Genomic DNA, 15,180 nt, shown 5'->3' on the forward strand with positions numbered 1-15,180 from the left:
ACAAAATATCTGTAGATGGAAATATATGGAAAAAGCACCGTGAATGCAAGAAAATCTGAACATCATTGGCAGGCAAATGGCCTGGCACCTCTTTTAACCAATATACAAAAACTGCTTGTTGAGGATTTAGTTAGGGAGTGTGGAAAATTATATCAACAAAAAATTCTGCATAGAAACAAATTCCTTTACTGATTGACTTCTACTGGTCAAAGCATAGTCAATGTTCTGAAAAAAATGTTACCACTTAGTGGGATGCTTATCCATAGACTGAAAATCTAAATAAAAAGATCAATCATGTCCCCATTAAGCAGCATTGTGACCCGTATCCTGGACCTTGGCATTTTGACTGTTACTGCTAGTTTGCGAGAAAGCTCAGTATAGCTAGCTAATTCTAGCAAGAAGAGTTTTGTTTTGTACTTTTATTTCTGCTCAAGGACTTGCCTCTTTTGGCAGAAGTGGGACCAAAATTTACATTTTGCCAAGGATGGCAGGTCAAAGCCTCCATTATCTGCCAACAAATTTTCAGTGTAATTCAGAGCTGTGCAGCACTTTTATAAGTTGGCACCTGGCTGGGGCTGTCCATGTGGCCCACGCCCTAATCTAGCTCTGAGTTCAAGGAACTTTAAGAAACAAAAATGTGTTTATGGCAGGGATGTCAAATGAGGCAGTATAGTAAATTACTGTTTTAATGAAATACTTTGACAACACACCATCTCTCTGATCCCTACATCATTCTGCTATAGGTATCATCACTTCTGTTTTAAAGATGATGAAACTGAAACTGAGGAAATTAACCCACCTTAGGATGAGACTAATCAAACAATAAATAAGTAGAAAATGGAGTGTAGGTCCTCCGAATCTCAATTCATGCACTGCCCACTAGCCCCCTTAACAGGCACTGTGATTCTCTAATCCAAGTGAGAGATTCTTTTGTTTGTTCAAATAAATCATATACTTAATTTTTCAATAATTGTTTATGCCACAAGTATTAAAGCAAATGAGAGAATGAAAGTAAATCATCCAACTGGTTTAGATTAGAAAAACACCACATCTCCCTTTTTGACACTCAATGTAAAGGGGTCCCTACACAATTATCAGGCTCCCAGTTGCTAATGGTGGAAGCTACAGCTCATTATCTGCCTTCTTCTAAAATGTGAACCGTAACAAAAGGGACAACCACATAATTGGACCCTGTGACTGCCAGGGCCCCTCCCACATCCTGGAAGGTTCCTGGTTTTCAGTGGAGTTGGGAGCTGTTGTGAAAACTGGCAAATGCAAATCCAAGCAGTTGTGGTTGGTAAAGCTCTTTATAGAGTTAAGGTAAGCAAATTGATTTGTAGCAAAATATACGCAATGAAAGTCCTTTGGAATAAACATTCCTAAATAAGTTGCTGAAATACTGTGGATTTTTAACCACAAAGTAATTCCCTAGTAATCAGTTTTGAATGCTGACAGGCTTGTTTTCTTCCTCGTTTCTTATTTCTGAACCTTTTAATTCCTTTCCTTAGCAACAGGAAGAATATTCCAACATAATTCTTTCCAAGGACTCTCTGTCAGCAGCTGTGAAACCTCTACACTTCTGTTTTTATTTGGCTAGTCATTAAGTGAGGTCAGTGTGGAGCTTATGTCACACTTTCTAGTGGAGTTAAGCAGTTTCTCAACTGGTGAAAAATGAAGATTCTTGATTACAAACATCCCAATAGTTTCTAAAACCTACCATGATATTGTTATTATGGAGTATACGAAAAGTCTGCGCTAAATTTCCAACATGTTGAACTCATTCATCTGACAACTTATTTTTGTATTGTTAAATACACAATAGGTTTAGTTTTTCCTTGCCGTCTCATTTTAGTAAATAGACTGAAATGAAAGAATTTGAAAAAAAAATCAAAACTAGAGATACTTTAATATACCAGGATAATATTATTAGACAGATGGGAAACTAAAGGAAATCACATTCAAACCACAGAATTAAGCCCCCTTTTACAAGGATACTCTGCTGCTATTATACGCGCACACACACCAGCAGCAGAGCAGCGGCGGCAGCCAGGGTCTGCAGGAAGTTCCTGCTAAGATAATAAGATTAGCTTATAAACACAGTTTATGACTATTATTTGATGGAAAGGGAGTGACTAAATGCTATCATGCACGATGGTGATTCAGCATATTGTATTTTTTTTGGTAGAGTTTTAACACGCCTACGGAAGTTCCTCTTCAGGTTCTTAAAAGAGTTGTCTGAATACAGATGTGTACCCATCCAGGTCATAAAGTCAGAGTAGTGAGAAGCATAGGTACTTCTCAAGATTTCTTCAAGATCCTTAAATGGTATTTAAAGAACCTTTATATTTGGTTCACAATTATCTTTCCAAACTTACATTTGTCCCCTGTCACACCTAACCTACCCCCAGCAGCATGAAACAAACTTTCCTGGCATTGCTTCTTTGTACAAACAATTCTCTTTGCCTGGAAATACTGCTACTCCTTCTGTGTCTGTGAGCATTTTAACGTTCTCTACTCACATAGCACCTCCTCAGTGAGGTACTTTTCAATGACCTTGGTGGGGTCAGTTACCCTCTCTGTGTTTTACTAACACTTTGTTTATACCTGTGTTACTGTACTTAACAGGATGATGTGTGCTCTACCACTAAACTCCACTAACATTTACAGAATTTTGGAAATGTGACAAGAACTAGAAATACAATTAGAAAAAACAACCAATCAACCAAAACTTGGGGAAAAGTCCCGGATAGAGGAGGCAAATCAATCCATATAATTATGTGCAACTTGAGGATGACGATTATGCCTGATTCATCTTTGAATTATCAGTACTAGGCCAGGACTTGATGTATAAAAGGCATAAAGTGAAAATTTATTGAATTGAATCAGAATTTCAGAGCTGAAACTCAGATTTCCTGATCATGAATAAAAGAGGAACATTTCCTTAAACAGGTATCTGTTCATGTCATTGCTACACTCTAGAAAAAGGCAGAGGTATATTATATATTTTACAGAGGTATAAAGGTATAAATATTTTCTATTTATTTTCATAATGATAAAAAATAATTGCAACTATTAATTAAAAATCTGGCCCTGAAAAATTCTAAGTATGGTTAAACCAGTTTTAAGTGTGTTCTGTGGGACGTTAATATGTATTACAGGAAAAAAGGAATTCCACAGTTAAGTAAATTTAGGAAACATTGAGTTAAATGAAGTTAAACAAGATTCTTTATTGTATGACTTCTCAAATGCTGGTATGTGTTGTAAACTTCTAAGAGAAGGATGGAGTGTGATTCATTTCCTAAACTTATGTGACGAAGGAATCTTTTCATCAATGAGGATCTTATGAAGGATGACCATGTAATTTATTGCTCAAACTGAGCAACTGCTCTTGAATGCAAGAAAGAGCTGTTAATAATTATGTCAGGACAGTAGGTGTAAACTGGGATTATGCCTGGCAAACCAGGATGTATGGTCATCCTAATTCTACAGGATTAGTTTTCTTTTGGAATGCACTTTGAAATAAAACTAAACTAACAGGTCAAAGTTCAAAACTATTTGTATGTTAATACATATCCAATATTAGTATTTGAGTTGAAAACAGCAACAGGAAGATCACAAAACTATTAAACACAATGATATATTTTTATTTTTCCAGCACAAGAATCCTCACCAATTTTACAACTTTTCCTTTGAAACTGTATAATTTGAGTGATGGAAGTGATGACAGAGTTATGCTGTTGGGGAAGAATAATACACAGTGGAATTCCTCACTTAGCAGTTGGGAAGATGATTGAAAAATATTGGCTTCTGCCCATGAGGTCATCCCCATGCCTCTCAAAATACTAGGATTGCAGAGACTAATGCTTTCTCCTTTCTTTTACATTATGAGCATTGACCATATTGTAAATGATTTTAACTACAGAAAGGTAGCAGTATTTCACGCTTTGGTGCAAGGGTTAAAAAAAGCTCCATAAGCAAGTCAGCACTTGTGAAGTAACCCAAATTCTAGACTAGCACCATCCATACAAACACAATGAGAGCCACTATGTAATTTTAAATGCTCCAATAGTCACCTTACAGAATGTTTTAAAATAACAGGTGGGACCTAGAGTCTGTCATACAGAGTGAAGTCAGTCAGAAAGAGAAAAACAAATATCGTGTATTAACGCATGTATATGGAACCTAGAAAAATGGTACAGATGAGCCGGTTTGCAGGGCAGAAGTTGAGACACAGATGTAGAGAACAGACATATGGACACCAAGGGGGTAAAACTGCAGTGAGCTGGGGATGGTGGTGTGCTGAATTGGGCGATTGGGATTGACATGTATACACTGATGTGTATAAAATTGATGCCTAATAAGAACATGCAGTATAAAACAAACAAACAAACAAAACAACTAATACTAAACTTTCATTGGGTTATTTGTATGGAAACATGTTAATATAAATGTTTCAGATACTACATGAAATTTCTAAAAATCTTATATGTTCTGGTATAATGTTATAAGTCATAATCCTAGTTATTACTTTAAAATGTATATCTCAGAAATAACTAATTTTCTTGTCAACTGCATTATTATGAACTTTCATCAAATCTTTAACTGTGGTCATTTTTAAGTCTTTTGTCACTTACAGGCAGTTCTGGGTGTACTCTGATGCTTTTGCAAATATGCTCCTATAAAAGGGTTTCATCTTCAAGAAATTCATGGAAAAGACTCTGACAAGTACAGGTTTCTGGTAACTGACTGTACTGCTGAACTGAATGAATAAGCATTTTCAGAACTCTAATGAAAAACTGATGAATTCATAAAAGTGCTAACAAAAGATCAAGATGAAAAAAAAAATTAATTACATGGGACTGAGTGAACTGATGATGATGAGTATAATTTTTGTGACTTTCTGTCTGAATTAAAAAAAAAAAATCCCACAAGGACTCAGAGGCAAAAAACATACAAATCAATTTTCACTGCAAAGTAAAGGAGCTGTTACAGTGGAGGATTACTGGACTGAATGTCAATATTATGACATAGTATGAGTGTGTTTCATGTTTGGTAATTGCAATCATTGTTGCTTTTGTTGTAGTCATCCATGTACAATGCTTGGTGTCAGTCTATTTATACCTTGTAAAAATAAAATACAGTGTGTGTGTAAAAAAAATAATAATAATAAATTACAAAAAAAAGACAGTGGAAAAAAAAAACAAAATTAAAAAAATAGCACAATGGTAGTTATGGCTTAGACTGTAGCTATATGACCCTTTTGTAAATTTAATCCAAGTTTCCCCTGGTGTCATCATCCTAGGGATACAAAAGAGTTGTTTTTATTGATAGCAATTACTCAAATTTGGTGAGCTTGTTGTTCTTTACACTTCACAGGACAATAGTCTGTCGCAATATTCCCCTTCACCAGCATATTTTTTCAGTGTCCAGGGATGTCTTGCCTGTGTTCACAGCCAATCCCCATACCTACTTCAGTTGAGAAGCCACTTGAAGGGATGCATCATCACTGTCAAACGCTGTGTCTCCCAGTGCTTCCCAAATCTGCAGTTGAAGGACCAGAAGGGGCACCACATTCCAGTCACAGTTTATTGTGCCAGTGCAGCAGCGTCTTGCTCCAAAATGTAGAAAATGTCCCTCTCCCAAATCTCATCTTCTGTCATAAAAACAGCTCCTTCAGCTTCCACCCAAATCACTTCTTCCCAAAAGGCTCTCATTTAATAGGAGATCGGGAAAGAGACATGGTGCCCTCCATAGCATTTGTCTCTAGAGCCCAGGCTCCCATGCACTAAACTTCCTCAGACTTCCCGTAACTCCAAACCAAAGTCCTCCTGACAAGCAACCCACGAAAAGCAGGCTCTTCTGAGGCTTGTCCAAGCAGTTTTCTAGAGATGCTTAGTCAAGACTACATCCTGGCAGTGGACCCCGTCCACTTTGAAGTTGAGATCCCTGTCACGTAAGGATTTACATGCAAGTTAAGGTAATTCAAATGCAGAGGCCTATAGAAATATACCTTACGTTATGTAGCATTTTCCTGAAACTTTTATAGAAATTGAAAATTTATAAATTAATTCCTATTTAAAATGGAATACAGAATAGTAAGTATTTGATGTTTGCCGGGATAGCCTCTTCTGATCCAATTCCTCCAATTTCCCAGATGAATAAAGTGGCCCAACCAGTTTAAGCCTGCCCTTGAGATAAATGGAATCTCCCCTATTTTTCCAAATTGCTGCAGGTCTTCCACTTCTGGTTCAGTGGGCTTTTCATTACACCAGTTGCCTAGGAAAGTGCTACTTTAAGGATTCATATGGAGAATGATGACAAAAAGGTGTGTGTGTTTGAGGGAGCACTCTTTTTGTGTGTCATTTAATGGGGGAAAAAAAGAAAAGGGAATCCAGAGATTGAAATGAAGAAATCTAAATCTAAGTCCCTGTTGAAAATTGGCTGCACTCAGCATTTTATACATGACACAAAGCAAAGTGACTCTATTCCTGCATGGATTTTTTTTTTGTCTTATTCCAGATATGGTTGAGAACTAACAACAAAGTCATTAGTTATTCTATTTATAATCCTAGCATGGAGTATAGAACATAGACTCTAATGGCATTTTTTTTTTTTTTAAGATTTCTTTATTGATTGATTGATTGATTGATTGCTATGTTGGGTCTTCGTTTCTGTGCTAGGGCTTTCTCCAGTTGTGGCAAGTGGGGGCCACTCTTCATCGCGGTGCGCGGGCCTCTCACTATTGTGGCCTCTCTTGTTGCGGAGCACAGGCTCCAGACGCGCAGGCTCAGTAGTTGTGGCTCATGGGCCTAGTTGCTCCACGGCATGTGGGATCTTCCCAGACCAGGGCTTGAACCCGTGTTTCCTGCATTAGCAGGCAGATTCTCAACCACTGCGCCACCAGGGAAGCCCTCTAATGGCATTTTTTAAGACTGAGAAGGTTTTTTTTAATATTTGAGACACTGGATGAGTTGTTCTCTTGTTCAATCATTCATTCATTCAACAAGTACTTATTGAACACTTATAATGTAACAAGTACTAAGCTAGTTTCCAGGTATGAAGAGTGGAAAAGACAATTCCCTTGTCTCATAAAGACAAGAAGAGGCATAAAAACAAGACAAGGATATAAAGGATAGAAGGACAAGAAGAGAAGCAATTTCAATACTGTCAATGGTAAAGGTACACATAGAAGAGATACCTAACCCAGAGAAAGCACTGGTGTCAACCCACCCGCCGCCCCCCGCCCAAAAAAAAAATTGCAGGAGGCTGCAAAGAAGAAAAGAATTAATTTGGGGTCTTAAGAATTACAATTCGGAGACACAGATTCAGGTAACCCTAAAAGAGTATTCCAAGGAAGGGAAAGAATCAGAGGCTTATAAAGACAAAAAGCCGCAAGGTTGTTACAAGTTGCCTGGTGAGAATTGTGACTGGCTCTAACACGAGTCAGAAAACATTTGTCTTTAAGGAATTACAAGTTGTTTTAGGGTAAGGGTCCGATAAGTATCTTGAATTTCTGGCAGGCGTTCTGGATGATTTCATCAGGTCAAAAGGTCAGATTCCATCCAAGCTGAGATGCGCATTAAGCCACACTTCCTTAAAGGCCTCCCGGCTCCACTGTAGAGAGCTCTCTGAGCAATACCAGCTCCATTTTTATTTTCCTTTTACACTAGAAGTAGTGATATCAAAGTTGAAACATTAAGTATGAGTTGGAATTATCTGGGAAAAGGGTGGTGAAGGAGGTGGGGAGATAAAGACTGTGGAGTTGAAGAGTCAGAAGGGAAAGCTCATTAGAAGACCCAGAGGTGAGAGAGCACATGTTCAAGAAGAGTTTCAGGGAGGAAGTACCAAGAGATGAGGCAGGTGAGATATACGTGAGTCAGATCAGGAGAAGCCTTGAAGAATGTTAATGATATTGACTTCACTGTAGGAGAATGGAAGGTTTCGAAGGGGTTATGAGTAGCTGGTTTGCATTTCAGGCAGATCCTATGACTGCAGAGTTGAATAAGAATCAGAGGAGAGAGATTCATCAGTCGTAGGTATCCCCATGACAAAAGATAGACACTTGATCTAGGATTGTGGTAACAGAGACACGTAGGAGCAGCAAAGGACAGATTTAGCAGGAAAAGGAGGCGGAACTGACAGGATTTGCTCACTAACTGAAGGGCAGGGCAGGGGAGCATACCTCACTGGTGAGCAAAGCATAGAGGCAAGAATCTGGCTTGTGAGGTAATGTCCATTCACCCTTGATTCTCCACTGCCTAGCCAACTGCCATGCAGGACACAGTGTGAAGAAAATATTTTATGAACGGATGGGTGAATATGGATTCACTGATTGACTGACTACATGAATTTATTAATTAAAAAAGCACAGAACCTGAGGGGAGAGATTAAAACAAAGAATGAACATTGCTAAAGAAGAAGAAAGCTCAATTTGAACAACTCGAAATTCCCATCTAGGTTGAGATTTCTGTGATATCTTGTGAGATTTGAATCATAAGCTTAAGGGATTTAAATAAAGCAAATAGTAAAGATTTGACTCAAACAATGCATTGGTTGATGTAAAGAGAACACACACACACACATATATACACTAAGGTAAAACTGAGAAAGCTAATACCATGTGAGAAATGCATGCTAAGTAAAAACATTTTATGTGATGAGCATATAAATACACTGTAGTTATCCTTTTCCAAACTAGTATAAAATTGAGCTAGTGGGCTTCCCTGGTGGCGCAGTGGTTGAGAATCTGCCTGCCAATGCAGGGGACACGGGTTCGAGCCCTGGTCTGGGAAGATCCCACATGCCGCGGAGCAACTGGGCCCGTGAGCCACAATTACTGAGCCTGCGCGTCTGGAGCCTGTGCTCCGCAACAGGAGAGGCCGCGATAGTGAGAGGCACGCGCACCGCGATGAAGAGTGGCCCCCACTTGCCACAACTAGACAAAGCCCTCGCACAGAAACGAAGACCCAACACAGCCAAAAATAAATAAATAATAAAATAAAAAAATTAAAAAAAAAAAAAAAAAATTGAGCTAGTACAATTTAATATAAAATTTAAAAACCAATAATGTAATCTCAGGTAGTGATACTTTATACTTATCTTATTTTCCATAGAAAAGAGGGAAAGAAATTAAAAAAATAACAGAGCAAACTTTACATTGTTCCTTTATATATTGTTTATAATTATAATTATTAAACAACTGAAATAGTAAATGTCTAATTTTTTAAAAGTGTAAAACTAGGGACTTCCCTGGTGGTGCAGTGGTTAAGAATCCGCCTGCCAATGCAGGGAACATGGGTTCGATCCCTGGTCTGGGAAGATGCCACATGCTGCAGAGCAACTAAGCCTGTGCGCCACAACTACTGAGCCTGTGCTCTAAAGCCCACGAGCCACAACTACTGAGCCCACGTGCCACAACTACTGAAGCCTGCGCACCTAGAGCCCGTGCTCTGCAACAAGAGAAGCCACTGCAATGAGAAGCCAACGCACCACAATGAAGAGTAGCCCCCGCTCGCCGCAACCAGAGAAAGTCCACACATAGCAACGAAGACCCAACGCAGCCAAAAATAAACAAATAATAAAATAAATAAATTTATTTTAAAAAATGTAAAACTACGCTCAAGCCTGATAAACTACAGCTTGTGCAATTCTTTCCCATACAAGTGCACAAACAGGAACTCATACAAGAAGAACATGGACCATTGCATTAACAGCAAAAACTTCTAAATTGACTGCCAAATCTAAAGAAGCAAATAATAAGTCTGAGCAAGAACCAGGAAAAAGATTAAAGACTGTCAGTAGCTTCCACAGACAAGAATAGACTTAAACCATTATAAAAATATTCTACTGAGGCAATACAGGTTCCAGTAACATAGAAAAAAGAAAATCAAATCAAGACAACCAATGAATCTTAGGAGACATCATGTTGTGTCATCAATAGCTGGTACTATGAATCTTTCTTCAGAGGTGTTGTATAGCCTGCCATCAAATCCAGTTTTTTAACGGGAACATCGGCTATCAGCTTCCATTGCTCATCAGTTGGCAGATAGCCCTCTGGGTTCTTTGATCTGCTCACCCCACGGCACTTCCACTTTTGACTTGAGGCAGAAAGTGCCCAAGAAGCTTTCATCAGGCAAAGCTTAGTTTTAAGCCAATTTTCTATAATTCTGTTCCAAAGATACCTCACTTACCATTGGTTTCCCTTACTATTCCGTAAGGCACAATTTCTGTACCACATAGTTCAACTAAAGGGACCTCTGTGCTGTCCAGAATTCTCAGTTTCAATTCCAGTTTTTTGCCTAGTTGCTCATTCCCACCACTTAGATTAGGGACCATTTATTTTTTTAAACTTCAGTCTTTGGGTTTGAAATTTTGTACTAGAAACATCATTTTAACGGTCTGAAATGCTATTATTTGTGCACCACCCTCACAGATGACAACTGCATCTAGATGTCAGAGTATCACATGTCTGATGATGCTCTTTCCACCCACTGTAAATTTTGGTGCCCACTTTACTTGAATTGTGACCGGATAGTGCAGTTATCCATGGATTCTATCCACTAACCACTCGGCTTCCAGTCTTAGTGACCTCTCTCCAAATCCAAGTAATTGGAATCATGTACAAACTACCCGTAACAAAAATGCCAAAATATTATAACAACCAAAAGGTTCTAAATTGCAACCAATATACTAGCAGGAAGGTGAAATGCTATAGCATAGCTCAACTATAAGAATATATACGGAGGAAAATTATAGAATTACAAACATATGCGAATGATGAGCTGAAGAGATGAACAACAATTGATACGGATTGAAATCAAATACAATTTCAAACATAAGTAATGGCTATAGGATTATGTGTGAGAGCAGCAACTGACAGATTCCCCTGATGTACAGTAAAGTTGTATTCTCTCCTTTGTCATGCAAAATAATTATGAATCCATGAGGTAAAGATACAGAAGCACAAGCAATAAATTCAATAAATTTTATCAGTGACCATACAACTAAGGATAGTCTTTATGTAGATGTAATAAGGAAGGAAATGTTGGTCATGGAGTAGTTATAATACCATCAATAGCATTTTACCATTCATCACAAACCTGGATCAGCAATGAGGCTCATTCCTAACTATAAGTGTCATTATATTTGTACATCTATATCTACATATATTGCAGTGGTTCTCAACTGGGGCAACTTTTCCTCCCGGGGGATCTGGCAATGTCTGGGAACATTTTTGGCTGTTACAATGGAGGATGCTACTGGCATCTAGTGGGTAGAGGCCAGAGATGTTGTTAAACATCTTAATGCTGCATAGATGCTGCATTAAGCAGCATTTATTATATAAACATGCCTGCACTTATTTAAACAGTTGTCCTTGGGGGAGGGGGAGGGAAAACTGGGAGATTGGGATTGGCATATACACACGACTATATATAAAATAGATCAGGGGTCCCCAACCCCTGGTCCGCATACTGTTAGGAACCGGGCCACAGCAGAAGGTGAGCGGCGGGTGAGTGAGCGAAGCTTCACGTGCAGCTAGCTCCCCATCACTCGCATTACCACCTGAAACCCCCACCGCTTCTGTGAAAAAACTGTCTTCCACGAAAGTGGTCCCTGGTGCCAAAAACGTTGGGGACCACTACAATACATAACAATAAGGACCTATTGTATAGCACAGGGAACTCTACTCAATACTCTGTAATGACCTATATGGGAAAAGAATCTAAAAAAGAGTGGATACATGTATATGTATAACTGACTCACTTTGCTGTGCAGCGGAAGCTAAACAACATAGTAAAACAACTATACTCCAATAAAAATTTTTAAAAATAAAAAAAACAACAAAAACAACAAAAAAGTAAACAGTTGTCCTTGATTCTGATATCTCAACCTAACTTTTAGTTTAAAAACCCTCCAAAGCGAAGAATTCGCCGGTCCAAAATATCAATAGTGCCGAGGCCCAGCAACCCTAATATATAGCTGCTGAAATCCCACTCTTGAAGGTTTCAGCCTCATGACCAAATTACCTCCCAAAGGCACCACCTCCTGATACCATCATGTTGGGGGGTTAGGATTTCAACATATGAATTTCGGGGAGAGGAGACATAAACATTGAGTCCATTACAGCTGGCAACCATACACTCTTTTACTTTAGAAACTATCTACCCTTGTATTCTTATATCTGGTGTGGGTGGAACTGACCCATCATCCCCAGGTACATGATGCAAATTTATTAGTCAGACACTGCAAAACTCTGTGCTACAGTGATTAGTTAAGTAACATGATGCTTGTCAGAGTAATGAGAATCAGACCTAAGACTTTTGCTCTAGTTGTGCGAAAAGAGGAATCTGCTTTTGTGTTTTCCCCTGGAATTATTGCTAAACTGGTAGGTGATAAGTCCTGGAGCTGCAGGGAGCCAGTACATTGAGAGTCTGACCAAGAATCATGGCCACATAGAACAAAGCTGAAAGGTAGAGAATGAAGGGCTGAGACCTACTGACATCAATGAATGACAGATCCAGCTAAGTCTTAAGAGGTCTATCTTGAACTTGTCAGTTAACAGACCCAGTTCTCTCTCTCCCTCTCCTTTCTCCTTCTTCTTTTCTTTACATATGCTAGTTGCACTTAGATTCTGACACCTGCAGTCAAGAATCCCTTTTATCAAAGATATTTTGAGGCAACAAAAGGCATACACAATAAAATTATTTAAGAGAAAATCAGAACCAGGTATAGGAGGGCAAAATAAGCTAATCCTAAGTTAACACAGTTCAGTGTTTTCCAGTGCATGATATATGTACTACTGATAGTATGTGAGATGATTTTAAGCATTATACAAATCATTTATTTTGACAGTTTAATAATATTTTGATGTGGATTAAAAATATAGCTAGCATATCAAACCCAAGTTTTCTTTTAAAATACATTTGTTAAAGTAAAAAACTGCTTTGATTAAAATTAGAATATAAATTCTTCTGGAGGCATGAGGATATGGCAAACGTCATGAAGGTATCATGCAAATGTCTGAAATTTTGAAAGCACTGACATAGTTGATATAATAGCATTAAATTGTGCTCTGAGTATCTGAGTAGCCTGAGGTGGGGCAGGTGGGGTTGGGAGGGGGTGTGTGGAAAGAAATACATTATTTTACAACTATCATCAGAACAGAGAAATTGTACCAGTGCTTCTGGAGAGCTTCTTCTCTGTAACTAAATTCTGAAAGAAACTTCTCACTTAGCACTCTTATAGAGAGACTATTAACTTATATCACTTAAGAAAAATATCCTGAACAATAGTTTTATCATCAATATAAAAGTGAATTCATAGTACTTTTTCTTACAACAATCTTCTATTAAAATCAAGAGTTTTTACACTATAACTTAGTGCACTTGATTCTATAAGTGGCTTAAGTTAATGCAGTACAACCATGCGGCCTCCCAGGGATCGAATTTAACGCAAAAATAAGAGTTAGGTTACCTAGGGGTTTCGATGGAGAGCATTTCCATTGAAAACTTTTCAAAATCCCACATTTCTCACTGGGTTTTGAGAGTAGCTGAATAGCAAAAAATTATGGTTTATGCTGTCTGAGGTGGTTTTGAAGGACTGGTGTTCTACATTTCTACTTGAGGACAGACTCTGACGTTTTCAAAACCAAGGAAACAAAAGGCAACTATTATTGATGACCAAAAGAAAAGGCTTTTTGTAATTCAAAGAGTTCTGTAGCAACTACAATTAGGAACCTTGTCATAATAGGTAAGATATCAACATAATGTCTCTCAGAAGAGAAAATAAGCTATTAGAAATCCAAATTTAGTAGGCCTCTTCAGTTAGGAACTATAGGAATAGAAGTTGGAGAGTGGGAAACCTAACAATCCATTTGTTGAAGAAAGAATAAGTATTATAATGGAAAAACAGCAACAGGAAATGAGAGAAACATCAGGAATTGGCCTTGGAAAGCTTATCTTCAGAAGGAAATTAAAACAGCTTTAGGAAGAGTAAAGCGATAAAAAATGAAACCTGACCTAACAGAAGAGAGTGATAGAACCTATCGACAGAATAAAGCTCCCTGGGACAATGTTTTGCTATACTAAGGAAGCAGGAAGAGTATATTGCTTTCTATTTTTAGGTATGAAAATAGTTTTAATCATAGCCTTAGTTTAAGTAAATATGAAGACTAGGATAAAGACCTGAACTGTTTTTGTAGTGAATTAGTTGAAGAAATGATGACTCTAGAAAGATGGACTACAAAAGCAGTTATTCCTTTAAGTCTTCGTTTCTGGTAATTTAAACATGTAAGTTATTTTTTCTTTTACTTGCATAAATATTTGCTGGGAAAACTACTTCATTAGCATATATTACTTCTCAGAAATTTATGGAAACTAAGAAGGGAATTAAAGGCAAAATATTAGAGTAAGAGACCATAAGTCCCTTTCTTACCATATTTCCCATAGAATTAACAGATACCCAATAGTGTCTTAAGAGCAGTGATTTCTCCACCTAATGATTACATTTTAAACCCTTGACTTGCAAAAATCCCTAACATACTGTATCCCCAACAATCGTATACTGTCAATTTCTCTCTTTACTTATACTCACATGGTCCCTCTTTCCCACTCCTGCCCAACTTTCTTAGAACACAAGAAGATTGTTCTATACAGGCAATATCAGTGTGACAATTCATTTTCTTTATTTATCATTTGTAGCTTTGTTACTTCAAAAGAAATACAAGGCAAGAGCTTCCAGAAAAAAGTATGTTCAGTTTTCCATGAGAAATTGACAAGTTTTTTGATTAACATATACTTTGAATGGTGAATAAAATGTCCACAATGATTAGCTTCTAAGTCTTTAATGTTGCATTTTTGCAGTAGAAATATATTTAGACAGATTATTTAAATATAATATATAATTCCTGGGCAATCCAGTACTACTATTGAATGTATTTCTATTATTCAGAGTCATTGTCACCTTCAAAATAAATTTTTGTTTTCTTTGCTTATGAGAGTGTTATGTATCAAGAGTGTCAAAGAAAAGCAAGTAAGATTAGAGAGATTGGTACCTGGCAAAAGATCTCCCAGTGAAAATCGGAGAATTTTGAAGGCTTACCTGGCTGCAGAGGGTAGCTTCAGCATTTATATCCTGATGGGTGAGAACAGAAGTCTCGGCCGTGATTCAAAAATTTTGCAT

General features: G+C 37.8%; 1 protein-coding gene across 1 annotated transcript in view; it reads right to left on the minus strand.

The window, feature by feature from the left end:
• Positions 1-15,180, minus strand: part of LOC130708560 (uncharacterized) — a 51,519-nt gene that overhangs the window by 23,011 nt on the left and 13,328 nt on the right. The window lies entirely within an intron of this gene.

Source organism: Balaenoptera acutorostrata, chromosome 7, assembly GCF_949987535.1.
Source record: "Balaenoptera acutorostrata chromosome 7, mBalAcu1.1, whole genome shotgun sequence".
Classification (NCBI taxonomy): domain Eukaryota; kingdom Metazoa; phylum Chordata; class Mammalia; order Artiodactyla; family Balaenopteridae; genus Balaenoptera; species Balaenoptera acutorostrata.